We start from the raw sequence: 13,647 nt of genomic DNA on the forward strand, positions 1-13,647 counted from the left end.
TATCGATAACATGATTTGGGAAAAGATTGTTGGATTACAAACAAGAGGTTTATACTCCCATCATGGTATTGCTGGTTTTGAAAGTAGAGGATTATATAATTCCATGCTAAGGAAGCCTGACTCGTCAAAACAGTTTGATCATTTCAGCATCAGGAATCTTAAAATGGACGAGTGTCTATGTGCTTATGTCATGACATGGATATTACTTCCTAGAGAAGATGATCACTCAATACTTCGAGATGAAGATATACATCTAATTTCTGCTCTGTCATCGGGAATTCAGTCAAACTGGGCATTTATCATTCGTGATCACTTGATGAAGTTCACAAAAGGTCATGGATTGTGACTACCTTATGGGGTACTCATCAGCAAGATACTAAAGTTGCAGAATGTTGACACAACAAATGAAAGGGGAATTCACGGCAAAAAGTGCAATGTGATGGAAATACAAATCTTGAACTCTGTTGGTATTGTTAAACTAAGAGATGAATGGATAATGGTTGATGAAATTCCATCTACCAGAGAAATGGATCCTCTGAGAGTTGATACAACTAGTTATAAATTTTATCCATCAAGCATTTTCGAGGGTCATGTGGATAAAAGATTTGATAGATTGGAGAACAAATTAAACATGATGCAAATATCCTTATCTGATCTTCACAAGAAAATAGACTATGCCCTCAGGATAAAACTTTTTGATGAATCCTCTATTGGTAACATAGATAGTGGAGCAAACAGTGCTGACAAAAAGGATGAAGACTTATCTGAATCAGAATAGAGTTGTGTCTTGACAAAATTGTGTCGTGTCCTAGACTAGTCTTTTTCATTTTTTATAATGGCACATAAAGTCATTTCTTTTGATGCTTTTCTTGTTTTGCTTGTATTTCCTTGCTTTGTTCTATCAATGTAATATCTTTTCTTTCAAGGAAATAATATTAGAAGTTTGATACAATCTATATACTTAATCATTCACTTAAACTGTCAAATAAAATCTGATACTTTGTTTAATTGATTCGACTAAGTTTGGATGAAGTCAACTGTGCTATTACTGTCATGCATCTTTATACATTGACTTCTGTTATGATTTGTTTTTATTCTTGCATAACCACTATACTTGATCCCGAAAAGGCTTTTGAAAGGTTTTGTAGGAAGAACATTGCTTTGGACATATACATTTGAAATTCAACATTTGGAAAAGAAATTCATTCGACTGATGAGTTAAAGCTTTCAACTGCGTCTAAACTGGGTTAAAAATTCCAATTTTGGAATTTTCTTCAATCGTTACTGACAGCTTTAATCATTAGTATTCTGATGTTATCTCTGTTCTTTACATGTTTTTAAATCTAAGTTGGGATAATATTGTGAGATTGTTGATATTTGTGTCATTGCATATATATGTGGTTAAATTGTGTACCAATGATACAAATATGTGCTTAAACTGGAAATTGATTTGTGATATTTTGTATTGTGCATAATTGATTTGTGCTTAAACTGTTTTTGAAATTCATGCATAATGACAGGAGGAGTATCACTTCTTTACACAATGTTTCATCACACACCTACATTTCAGGGGGAGTGTACATCTGTTTTTGTGATGAACTTGTGATTATGAGGGCATCCTTCCTATTTTGAAACTTAATATTTGTTTGATGCTTCTCTGGTTTTCAAAACTGCATAAATATCTAAGAATTCCTTTTTTGTTAATGCACAAAGGGGGAGAGTTTTCAAGAGTGTATGAGAGCAAGTCTATATCGGGAGAATTGTTGCATCATACTTTATCTGCTTCATGATATTTTTGTTGTATATGCAGAGTAAATGAATTGTTTGTATTTGATTGTGTTATTTGTTTTTACTCTGTCAATTATGGAACTGTACAAACATGGTTGAGTTATTAATCATGGTTGTGCATATACAAAAAAGGGGGAGATTGTTGAGATTGTTCACAACACAAACTCTATATCAAACTAGTTTAACACAATGCTTAATAATAGTACATTAGTTCCAGTGTTACATGTTCAACTGATATACTATATTGTTTTGATCAATGATTTTGTTGAACATGTTTTGTTGATTTGCTTGTATGTTCCCTTATTGATTATGTGTTACATGTTTGGAACATGCTTGTATTGAAATGTGTGATAAAATGATTTTGATTACTTTTGAACATTTCTGAAGAAAAGCTCACAAGCACTTTTATGAACTTATACTTGTTGTGACAAAGATCTGGTTCAGTCAAATGCATTGGTAATGGATTCGACTAAGCTAAAATCTTAGTATAGATTTTGTGAACATGTGCTTGATGAGATTTTGAGTTGAAAAGAATTTCAAAGTATTTTTGAAAGTGTCAGTCGACATGGTGGAACACCTATTCGACTGTGTTGCTGTTATTTTTGGAATTTCGTTATGACTACTTGCTCCAACGACTATATTTTCAAAAGTTAGTTAGGATTGACTAACTGGGTCAACTGTAATGAATGTGCATTGAATTGGTTGACTGAGGAGCCTCTATGTTGACTATCTGTTATAACTGTTTTAATACAGTCGACTGGATTAGTAGGCTATTCGACTGAGAATGACAGGAAAACTATAAATAGAACAGAACAAGGTCTGTTCTGTATGACTTATTGATCTAACATTTTCATTGTCATGTTTCAGAGTTATTTCTCAGTTTTGGAAGCTCCAAGAATTCTCCAAGAAGACCGTGGTGATCTTTCTTGAGAGAGATTCAGATTGAGGAGTCAATTGCACATACTGTTTGATCAACATCTGCACAAAGAAGGTGCTTCTAGTTTGATCTTGAAGGCTTGGCATCCTGTGAAGACTGTTGTATTTGATTGAAGGCTTGGCAACCTGGGAAGTGTGCTGTGATAGGCTTGGCAATCTGTGAAGCATGTTGTGATAGGCTTGGCATCCTGTGAAGAGTGCTAGTTACACGTTGAGGATTGTTCAGCGTGGGTTCCGATTGCAGAAGAGGGGATTCTTGCTACAATTCTGGTTTTGTGTGCAGCTATATTTTGTTTTGGGTTAGAGAGGAGATTTATATTTTTGTGTGGTGCTTCTATAAATTCCTTGTTGTAAAACCCGCAACCATTATAGTGCATTTGCTTCCAAGATTTGAAGGACACTGGATGTAGGCATTGTTGGCCGAACCAGTATAAAAACTAGTGTTTGATTTTCTCTATTCCTGCACTCTTTATTTCAGTCGACTTTATCTTCCTAGCAGTCAACTATGTTTTTCCGCTGCATTGAAATTTTCATTACTTGCATTTCAAGGAAAGATCAAAAGCTTTGAATTTTCGTACCAAGATTGCGAAAAGATTTTGTTTTTGAACTAACACCAATTCACCCCCCCCCCCTCTTGGTGTAAAACGAAGGCAACCTGTTTCCTAACACATTGTTATTGGGGAGCGATGTAATCCTATTTGAAACTCTCTTATATTTAAATTCTTACTTTATTCATATGCTTTGTTTATCATTTGTTTGAATTTTCCTCCGTTATAATTCATGCTTTGTTTAAGACATTATTCAAACGCATAATCTTTGATGCTTTCTATATGGACACGTATAGCTAGGTCTAGACATGAGGGAATTCTCTTGATAGAAATATTACCTAGACATAGGAATAGGAGGATTAATTGCCTAAAGCTTCTGTGCCAATTAAATGCATGAATAATTGTTAGGGAGACTAGACATAGTAAAATAGTAATTATGAGTAGGCTCTTTTCACCAAGACATTGGGATTAAGGTAAATTAGAAAGTGGCATGAACATTGATAACAAAGTGGAATTTAGTAAGAATAGTAGATATTTGAGAGTTGATTACGATGAAACCGTAAACCCCAACAACACCATTCATTCATATCGTTCAATTGTCAATTGATCAACCTTTGCATGCATTTTATTTTCAGTTTTGCATTTACAACTCAAATTGTCTTTTATTCAAGTCTCATGATTTCAAAACATCTTACGAACGTTTAGGCCTAAGAGTCCTTTGGGAGACGATACTCGGACTTACCGTTTTAATATTACTTGATACAATCTGGTACACTTGTCAAAGCCTTAATAAGTTTTTGGCATCATTGCCAGGGACTTATTGGTTTTACTATTCTACTAGTGTGATTTTTTATTGAAATTGACTTGATTTTTGTTTTCATTTTTGTTTTGTTTTAATATAAAAGTGTGTTTTAGTGTTTTATTTCTTCTGTATGCAAGAGGCAATTCACATTAGGAGCAAGAAAAATCAACAACCTCTTCTTGAAGAATTAAGTGGAAGGAAAGGGAAGAAAGTTAGAAGACCATCTAGAGAATTATTCCCCTCTCCTGAGAGACTCTTGCAACCCTCACCAGAAGCATCCAACCAGAGCACATAAGAGATGGCTGGGGAGGAAGCTCCTAGACGAACTCTAGTAGATGCATCCAATGTGGTTGCCCTCAACACTTTAACAACATTGCAATGCCAAGGGACAATGCACTGAACATGGTGATGAATCCAACGTTGATACACTTGGTGCAAAGCAACCAATTTAATGGATTGTCACATGAAAGTCCATATGATCATCTCACCACATTCAATGAGATCTGCAACACGGTGAAGATCAATGGAGTTTCGAGTGACACAATCAAACTTAGCTTGTTTCCTTTCTCATTTGGAAGCAATGCTAAATGTGGCTGAATTCTTTTCCAAAAGGAAGCTTTACAACCTGGGAGGCTGTGGTGGCAAAATTCTTGAATAAATATTTTTCACAGTCTAAAATCAACAAAGGAAAGATGGAGATATCTTCTTTCAAGCAGGGCATGGAGGAAACCCTATGTCAGGCGTGGGACAAATTTAAAAGCTTGCTGAGGAAGACACCTGTGCACGGTTTTGATGAGACAGCTTTAGTTCTCACGTTCCTTAGAGGTCTTAGTACAAATTCAAAGCTTATTCTAGATGCCTCAGCTGGAGGTAATATCAAGAGAAGGATTGTTGAGGAGGCTTATGAGTTGATTGAAAGCATGGCAGCTCACGAGAATGAAACTCATAGTGAAAGGGGTGTGACAGTTCAAAAGAGGGGAGTTCTTCAATTTCCTACTAAAGATGCTTTGCTTGCACAGAACAAGCTTCTAACTCAACAATTGGAGAATCTGGCAAGGATTATTGCTCAACTGCCTAATGAATTTAAGAATGTTTCAAAGATACAACAACAACTTTGTGATCGTTGTGGTGGTGACCATATCAATGGTCAATGTGCTTTTCCAGAGGAGGCCCAAAAAGAATAAGCAAATTACATGGGCAACCAGTTTCAATACCGCCAGGATAACTTCAATCAAGGTAATTACAACTAAGGTTGGAATAATCACCCAAGCAATGGGCAAAATCAGAATAATCAAACTGGACACACTAGAGACCAATTTAACATACCACAACAACCACCACTATTGCAACAGGTTCACTTTTGGTTGAAAAAGTGAACAATTTTGAATACAAGTTCGAAAAAATTTTGAAGGTGTGTGATTCCAATTGCAATAGCAATGAAGTTAACTTCAGGAATGTGGAGACACAAATTGGGCAGTTATCCAAAAGGGTGGAGGTCAAAGAGAAAAATCAATTTGCGGCTAATACTGAAGTTAACCCTAGAGAAGATTGTTTGTAAGGTTGTTGTGAGCATGGTGGAGGAAATAGTGAAAAAAGAAATATGTGAGGGAGAGATTAAAAAAGAAAGAGAGAAAAGGGAAGAGAAAAAAATAGAAAAAGAAGAAAAAATTGAAAAAGATGAGAAGAGAGGAGAAGAGAGAAAAGAGAGTAAGTGTGAACACTTTAGAGAAATCTTAAATCAAATGGAGATTACTATGCCATTGACTGAAGCATTTCAACAAATTCTTGTCTATGCTAGGCGTCTAAAGCAATATATTGGAGAAAAGATAGATATTGAAGAGAAAGCTATGGAGGAACAAGAAGGTTGTAGTGGTCCTTTGAAGAGGAGACTGTTGACAAATTGGCAAGTGTACCAAATCGTACAAGTAATATAAATGGTAAGACCAAGTATCGTTTCCCAAGAGACTCGTATGGCTTCCTCGTTCGCGTGAATTAAAATAATAAGACTTGAGAAATTAGAATTTATAAATTGGGTTTGAGAGCAAAAATATTAACATGCAAAATAAAGGTTGATTCAATTGACAAGCGAAAACAATGGATGAATGGATGTTGTTGGGTACTAACAATTTCATTTATTCCGCTCTCTCTTACATACTACCCTTGAATATTAAATTGATTCAATTGTTATGCGACTTTCTTAGCCTCCCCTTAACCCGATCACTCGGCGAAAAGGGCCTAATATTAACTATGATATTTCTTTTTATGAGGAAGGGGTTTTCACAAGATCTTTTCTTTTTACCTCTCTTCCTCTTTTTCTCAATTTTCTCCTTCCTTAACCTTCTCTTTTTCTCAATTTTCTCCTTCCTTAACCTTCTCTTTTTCTTTTTCTTTTCTTTCTTTATTTTCACTTTCTTTCTCTTTTTTTCTTTTCATTCAACCACGGCTTTTCCTTTCTCATTCTTCTTCTCACTCTCATTCAACTTTTCTGTTTCTAACTCCTCTATCTTTTTCGCAACAACAACTTTTTTTGCTTTTGTTTCCTCCTCATACATCTCTAGCTCTTCTTCTTCTCTCTCTTCCTCCTTGACAATCTTATCATTTGAAAAGATAATGGCTTGACATTCTTCTTTAGGGTTAACTTCAGTATTAACCCTAATAATGCCCAGAGACTTCAAACCATGAAAGTGTTATTCCTGTAATAAACGTTCTTGAACTTTCCCCAATGTTTCTTTGCGTACAGGAGATTGTTAATGTTGTAAACGTTGTTGGGCTTCCCCCAACGTTTCTTTTGGTCCAGAGATTACATACTGCCGCAAGAATTGTTGGACTTCCCCTAACGTTTCTTTTGGTACAGAGAATAGTTCCTGTCGTAAACGTTCTTTAGCTTCCCCCAACGTTTCTTTTCGCGAAGAGGACTGATGCCCTAAGTGGTTTCGATATATATTTGAAAAAGGATCCCCAGAGTGGTTGAAATCATTTTGGTAGAATTGAGTGCCTACAGAATCAAATTCTTGTCCAAACTGCATTCTGCAAAAATTAGACACAAAACCCTAGAATATTAGATTGATTCAATTGTTATGCGACTTTCTTAGCCTCCCCTTAACCCGATCCCTCGGCGAAAAGGGCCTAATATTAACTACTGGCTTGCTATCCCTAGCCTCCCCTGGTAATTAATACCGCATTATAAACAAAAGTTAGCGCAATTGATCGTCCTACCCCTATCCCTAGGTGGTATTGCAAAATCAAGANATTACTCACCAGTTCATGTCATTANTGTACGTCCCCATATCAATAACGACAAACATCAATATACCGAATGAGTTAAACGATAAAGGCCTTAAGCACAGATGATAACCCAACAATAATNAATCAAAACATATGGAGACCATATAAATATTCAATAGTTTNAATAAGAGAGAGCAACAAAAGATTACATTGTTTTCCCCAACAACAATAGGGTTTAGTTCACTATAGACATGGTGAAACTAGATGAAAAATGGAAGAAGAATGGAAGAGCAAACCCTGGAAAAGATGAAAAGGAGCCTAAGCATCCAAGAGATCCTCTCCAGAGAGCAAAATTAGGTCTGGCCTTTCTCCCTTGTCAAAAGAATGACTCTGAATTCGTAATAGGGGTATTTATAGGTGAGGAGCGCGTAAAAAACAGGCCCAAGTGCAGGGTGCCACCGCCGGGCAGTTTAAGTGTGCCGCCCGGCGGTTTCCCATAACATGCCGCCACCGCCCGGCGGCCATCGCCACCGCCCGGCGGTAATCGCCAGCACCCAGCGGTTTCCCTCATTGCCAATTTCCATACCTACTCCTCGTCCTAGACCGTCCAACGGTTTAAGTGTGTCGCTGGGCGGTACGTCGACTCTTCTCAACTTCATTTTTCTGCTCTTTTCTTGAGTCAACGACTTGTAACTTCAACTCCATTCTTACTTTTCTCAAATTAGCTACAAAACCATGCAAAATAAGCATAAAATCGCTAAAAACAACTTTTGACTCTCTCCAGACTCATTTATTGAGTTTCTTGATTCTAAGCTCATTCCAAGTAGTAAAGGGTGTAATTTGGTCCAAATTGACATATGAAAATCACCGTTTTTCAACCTTCATCAGAGACGCCCTCCAAAAATGAAGGATCGAGGAGGTCTTACAATTCCTTGCGCCATTGGGGAAGTGAACATAGGGAAAGCTTTACTTGATTCAGGGTCAAGTATTAATTTGATGCCCCTATCTATGCTGAAGAAGATTGGTGGTCTGACATTGAAGCCAACAAATATTTCCTTGGTTGTGGCAGATGGATCATCAAAGAAACCTTATGGTGTGGGGGAGGATGTGGTGATTCACATTGAAAGCCTTGAATTCCTGGTTGATTTTATGGTGATAGAGATGAAGGAGGATGATAAGATCCTGGTGATTCTTGGAAGGTCATTCATGAAGACGGCCAAAGTGGTCATAAGTGTCTATGATGGGGTGATTATTCTTAAAGACCAAGAAGAAAAGGTGATGTATAATGTCTCCAAAGAGAAGCTGATGCGAAAAAAAATAGGGCTAAATATAAAGCTTCAAAGAAGGATGCATCGGTTGTTTGGCCTAAATCTTCTAAAGTGGTAAACAATGGTAATAATTGTGTTTTGGTTCAGGAAAAGGAAGAGGAGAAAGTTGAAAAAGGAGGGACATTCCACTTTGACATGAAGGACGCATCATTTAAGCTTGGTACATCTGTAAGATACAAGATGAAGTTGTGGGTGGTGAAAGGCTATAAAGAGAATGAAGTGATAGAGATTGAAGCTCCATATTCTAAGAAAGTCAAGAAGGTGGACCAGAAGCAATTAATGAGTTGGTGTGATGAAAGCACAGAAGACACCAACATGAAAAATGCGACTTGAGCTTTACTGGGTCAAGCTAGTGACAATAAAAGAGCGCTTGCTGGGAGGCACCACAGTAACTTTTAAACATTATTTTATTTTGTTAATTTTGGGTTTTGTAATTTTTGGATTTTTGTTAAACAATTTTTATTGGGTAGCATTCACTGAGGGATGATAGGTTGATTATGTATTCACTGAAGGATACAGGAAGGTACACCTACTGATGGGTGTTGGAAAGGTATGCGCTTACTGACAAGTGCTAGAAAGGTTTGGGTCAGGTTTGTGACGTTAAACAAGCGCTTACTGGGAGGCAACCCAGGATTTTCTTATTTTTTGTTTCGTAATTTGAATTCCTAGTATAGGTTTGCTTTTGTTGAGTAATGTAGGTTTTTATCGTACTTGCTTTGAACACCTTATCTAATGATGGTTTGACTTATTGATTGCATGATGATTGTGGTTGATGATGCTTGATTTGGATGATGAGCAAGATTGCCTTACATGCTTATATGTAGGTGAAGTGTTCACAAGCTATGTGGACAGATGCATGATGATTATGATTGTGATTATGATGCTAAGAAGGGTGTATGATTATGATATTTGAAATGTTGAGTGAACCTATTTGTGAGGTTTTGAGCTCCATAGTTTTTGATGATATGTTTGCTATCTACTTGAAAGCATGAATGATTTTTTCTAAATCTTTATGATCGATTGAATTGCATGTTTGTGTCACATGATCAAGGCCATTTTTGGAAGCCCTTACTTTACCAAATTTTCGTAAAAAGTAAAGAGAACTATGTGTTCTACCCTTTTTGAACCAAAGTCGTAAACACTTTATGTGAAAACCTTTTTGAAAATTCTTTACCTTGAGTTGAGTTGAAAATAATTGCATGGTATTGATAAAGGTTCAAGTTTGGGGTTGTTGGGGGAATTGAAAGACAAAGAAAAGCATTGAGCTAATGTGTTGAATGAAAAAGCATGAAAAGATAGAAAAGAAAATATAAGCATGAAAAGAAAAGCTCAATGCAAAAGAAAAAGGGAAAGTTGGGAATGAGTGAGATTGGTGAAAGAGAGAGTTTGTGCTTGAATATGAATGTTTGAATAACTCTCTTAACTCAAGGATTTTGTGATTTAGAAAAACCAATTTTTCTAGTTAGCCCAACCTCATTATAAGCCTTGAAAAGTCCTTGTGATGGCATTTATGTGTGAGAATGTTGATTGTAGTAGATGAAAGGCAATTTTGTTCTATGTGACCTGTAGATAGTAGAGGGAAGGAGTGACCTCTTGAAACACTTGAGTGATTGAGTGAAACACCTTATTTGGTAAGGATTGATTCTATGAATTCATGATTGCATCTGTGCTTAGTTAATTGATCATTCATAAGAGTAAAATCTGTTGCAAAGTATATGATTATGTGAACACTAAGTGAGTTGCAATGAATTAAAGCATGTGTGCATCTTGATTAGATTCCAATGAAAAGCTTAATTGAGTAATTACTTGTTGTGAAAGAATGGGTTTTGAATGTGTTCAACCATTTTGATGATAGGTGGAAGGTTAAGTTTTGTTTTGTTTGCTTGAGGACAAGCAAAGTTTTAAGTTTGGGGTTGTGATAACGGTTAACAAACCGTTATTTCCATACCTGATTTTGATACAAACCACACCCTTTATGACTTAGAAACTAGCTTGAAATCGTGCATTTTGTCTTAGTTAGGTTATAAGAGAGTCAAAGGTGGTTTTAGGGGTATTATGCTTGGTTTTCCTTGTTTTGACAGGACTTAACGAGAATTGAATGAAGGATATTAAAGTAGGAAGGAGTTGGACTCAAGAAAGGATGAAAAAAGGTGCAAATGAAGAATCGCAACCATTGCTCAACGCCAGTTCAGCACTGAGCGCCAACTTTGCTGAAAAAGCCTCTGTCAAATGCTTAAACGCTAACACTGAGGGGAGAAGATAGAGTCGCGCCTACCTCTAAGCACCAGAACTAGCACTGAACGCTGGCCTCTCCAGTAACAGCACTATCAAACGCAATATTACCTTTGAAACTCCATTGTTGTTGGGGAAATGATGTAAGCCTTTGAAACTCTCATGTATTGAATAGATTTACATTATAAATGCTTTACTTCATTAATTGTTAGGGTTTTTCCTCTACGCTCTATGCATGCTTTGTTTAACTCATTCAATTTCATGATTATTGATTTTGTCGATATGGACACATACGCAATCTTGAACTGGGGAAATTCTCCCAATAGCAATATTACCTAGTGTTAAGACTCCGGCAAGCATACCAAATCGTATAAAGTAAGAATAAGTGGTAAGACCAAGTATCGTTTTCCCAAGAGACTCATAGGCCTAGACTTCCATGTGATTTGTTGATTATTTAAGACTTAAATAACGAAAATTTGGTGTTTAGAATGTAAAAATGAAAATTAAATATGCATGCAAAGGTTGATCAATTGGTAGTTGAATGATATGAATGAATTGTGTTGTTGGGGTTTCCGACTTATCCTAATCCACTCTCATATACTAACGAATTCTACTTTTTCAGTAATGTTAATGCCACTTTCTAATTTACCCTAATCCCAATGTCTTGGTGAAGAGAGCCTACTCCTAATTACTAGTTTACAATGTTTTGTCTCCCTAGCAATTGTTCATGCATTACATTCGCATAGAAGCTTAAAGAAAATTGGTCCTCCTATCCCTATGTCTAGGTAATATTTCTCCCGGGAGAATTCCCTCATGTCTAGATCTACCCACATGTGTCCATATAGAAAAAATCAAATATCACGCTATTGAATAATGTCTTAAACAAAGCATGCAAAGATAATGGAGGAAAATCTCTAACAATTAATGAAATAAAGCATATGAATAAAGCATCAATTCAATATATGAGAGTTTCAATAGGATTACATCGTTTCCCCAACAATAATGGAGGTTTAGTTCACCCGAAACTAGACGAAAATAATGAAAACAATGAAAAGATTAAGATGTAAAAAATGCTTGTAGTTGATTTTTTTTCTTTTTGAATTTATAGTAATGTTCTCTTTTATTTAAAACTCATAAATTTTAAATCATCTGTACTTTACTCTATATGTTTCATGTGTGATATTGTTATCTACGTGTCATGTATGTTCATTTCATGGAAACAGATAATGTAAGTGTTGAATAAAAGTAATTTTGAAACTGATACATAAGAGTATTTATGTGTAGATAGTTTCGAATAAATAAAAATACTCATGTAATACATTAGTTTTTCCATAGTTTTATTTTATTTTGAAATATTCTTCAGATCTGCATAATTGATAATGTACATCAATTTATGAATTTTATCTCGTGCTTTTCATATAACCATGTAATTTTCTCTTTATGGGTAACGCTACATATATATTTGTTAGCAAAATGGTGAAGATGAAGTTTTGATGATGCCCAAATCAAGTCAAGATTTATCAAGATTCATGAAGATCCTTTGAAGACTTTTTTTGTTATGAAAAGCTTTTGTAATAATTGTATTTTATTGTCTAGGACTTAGATTTTCATTGGTTTTGATTCCATATACTTTCATACATTGTAATTAGTGTTAAGAGTCAANATNNTANTNTTNTAATCGATTAAAACTAGTATTAATCGATTAAAACAAGTAAAAGCTGAAAACTCAATTTTTGTTGTTTTAATAGATTAAATTTCATTTTAATCTATTAGCTAATCGATTAGTTAATCGATTAAAATTCATTTTAATAGATTAAAACTAGCCGTTGGAGGTTTCTGATTTGAAAAACTAGTCGTTGTACTCATTTTAATCGATTAACATTAATATTAATCGATTAAATGCGTTAAATGGCCAGTTTCGTAGAATGGAAGAGTTTTTGCTTGAGTCTATTTATAGGCTCTCTTTATCCATCAACAGAAACTCTTCCCTTGCGCTAAAACACTCAGAACTCTTTGAGAAGTATGTGTTCTTGTTCGGCTTGTGAAACTCTTGTCTGTGGAGCTGGTGAAGTGCTACTACGGTGACAGAGGAAATAGCCGGTTCATCCTTGGTGCGTCTGAGGAGGTGTGTAGAAGAGGATCATCCTTCGTGAAGTATTCGGAGGAGGTGTTTCATCCTTCGTGAAGTATTCGGAGGAGGTGTCTCATCCTTTGTGAATATTAAAAGGAGGTGCAGGTTCATCTCTTGTGGTATCAAGAGAGGTGGTTTCTAAACTCTTACAAATTGTTTCTTTGTGATTGTAATTTGTAATTGTTTTGTGCTTAGTGAACTGTTTATCTTGGTTTGAGATAAGCGACTGGACGTAGGATTGGTAAGATCCGAACCAGTATAAAATTATCTGTGCAAATTTCTCTCAACCNCTCTTTTATTTATATTTATTATTTGCGTAGTAAGTTAAATTGAGTAGAAATTAAAAGGCACGCGTTTGTTTTAAAAACCCTCTTAGTTTGTTATTCCACGCTAACAATTCCGCTGCAGTCGATTCTAACAATATTAACTATCATGCTTTTACTAATTTCCAAAGGGTTAAATATGTTTTTAGTCCCTATAGTTTGGGGAGATTTTGGTTTTAGTCCCTCCTTCAAACTAAGGTACAATTTAGTCCTTCAACTTTAGAAAACTCTGGTTTTAGCCCTTTTTACCAAAATTTTTTAACTTTATTTGTTGTTTCAAACACGTTTCATTATAGCATTTGGATTGTTTACACTGTTTGACACATTTTTGCTT

The sequence above is a fragment of the Vigna radiata genome, unplaced genomic scaffold (genome assembly GCF_000741045.1).
Source record: "Vigna radiata var. radiata cultivar VC1973A unplaced genomic scaffold, Vradiata_ver6 scaffold_189, whole genome shotgun sequence".
NCBI lineage: Eukaryota > Viridiplantae > Streptophyta > Magnoliopsida > Fabales > Fabaceae > Vigna > Vigna radiata.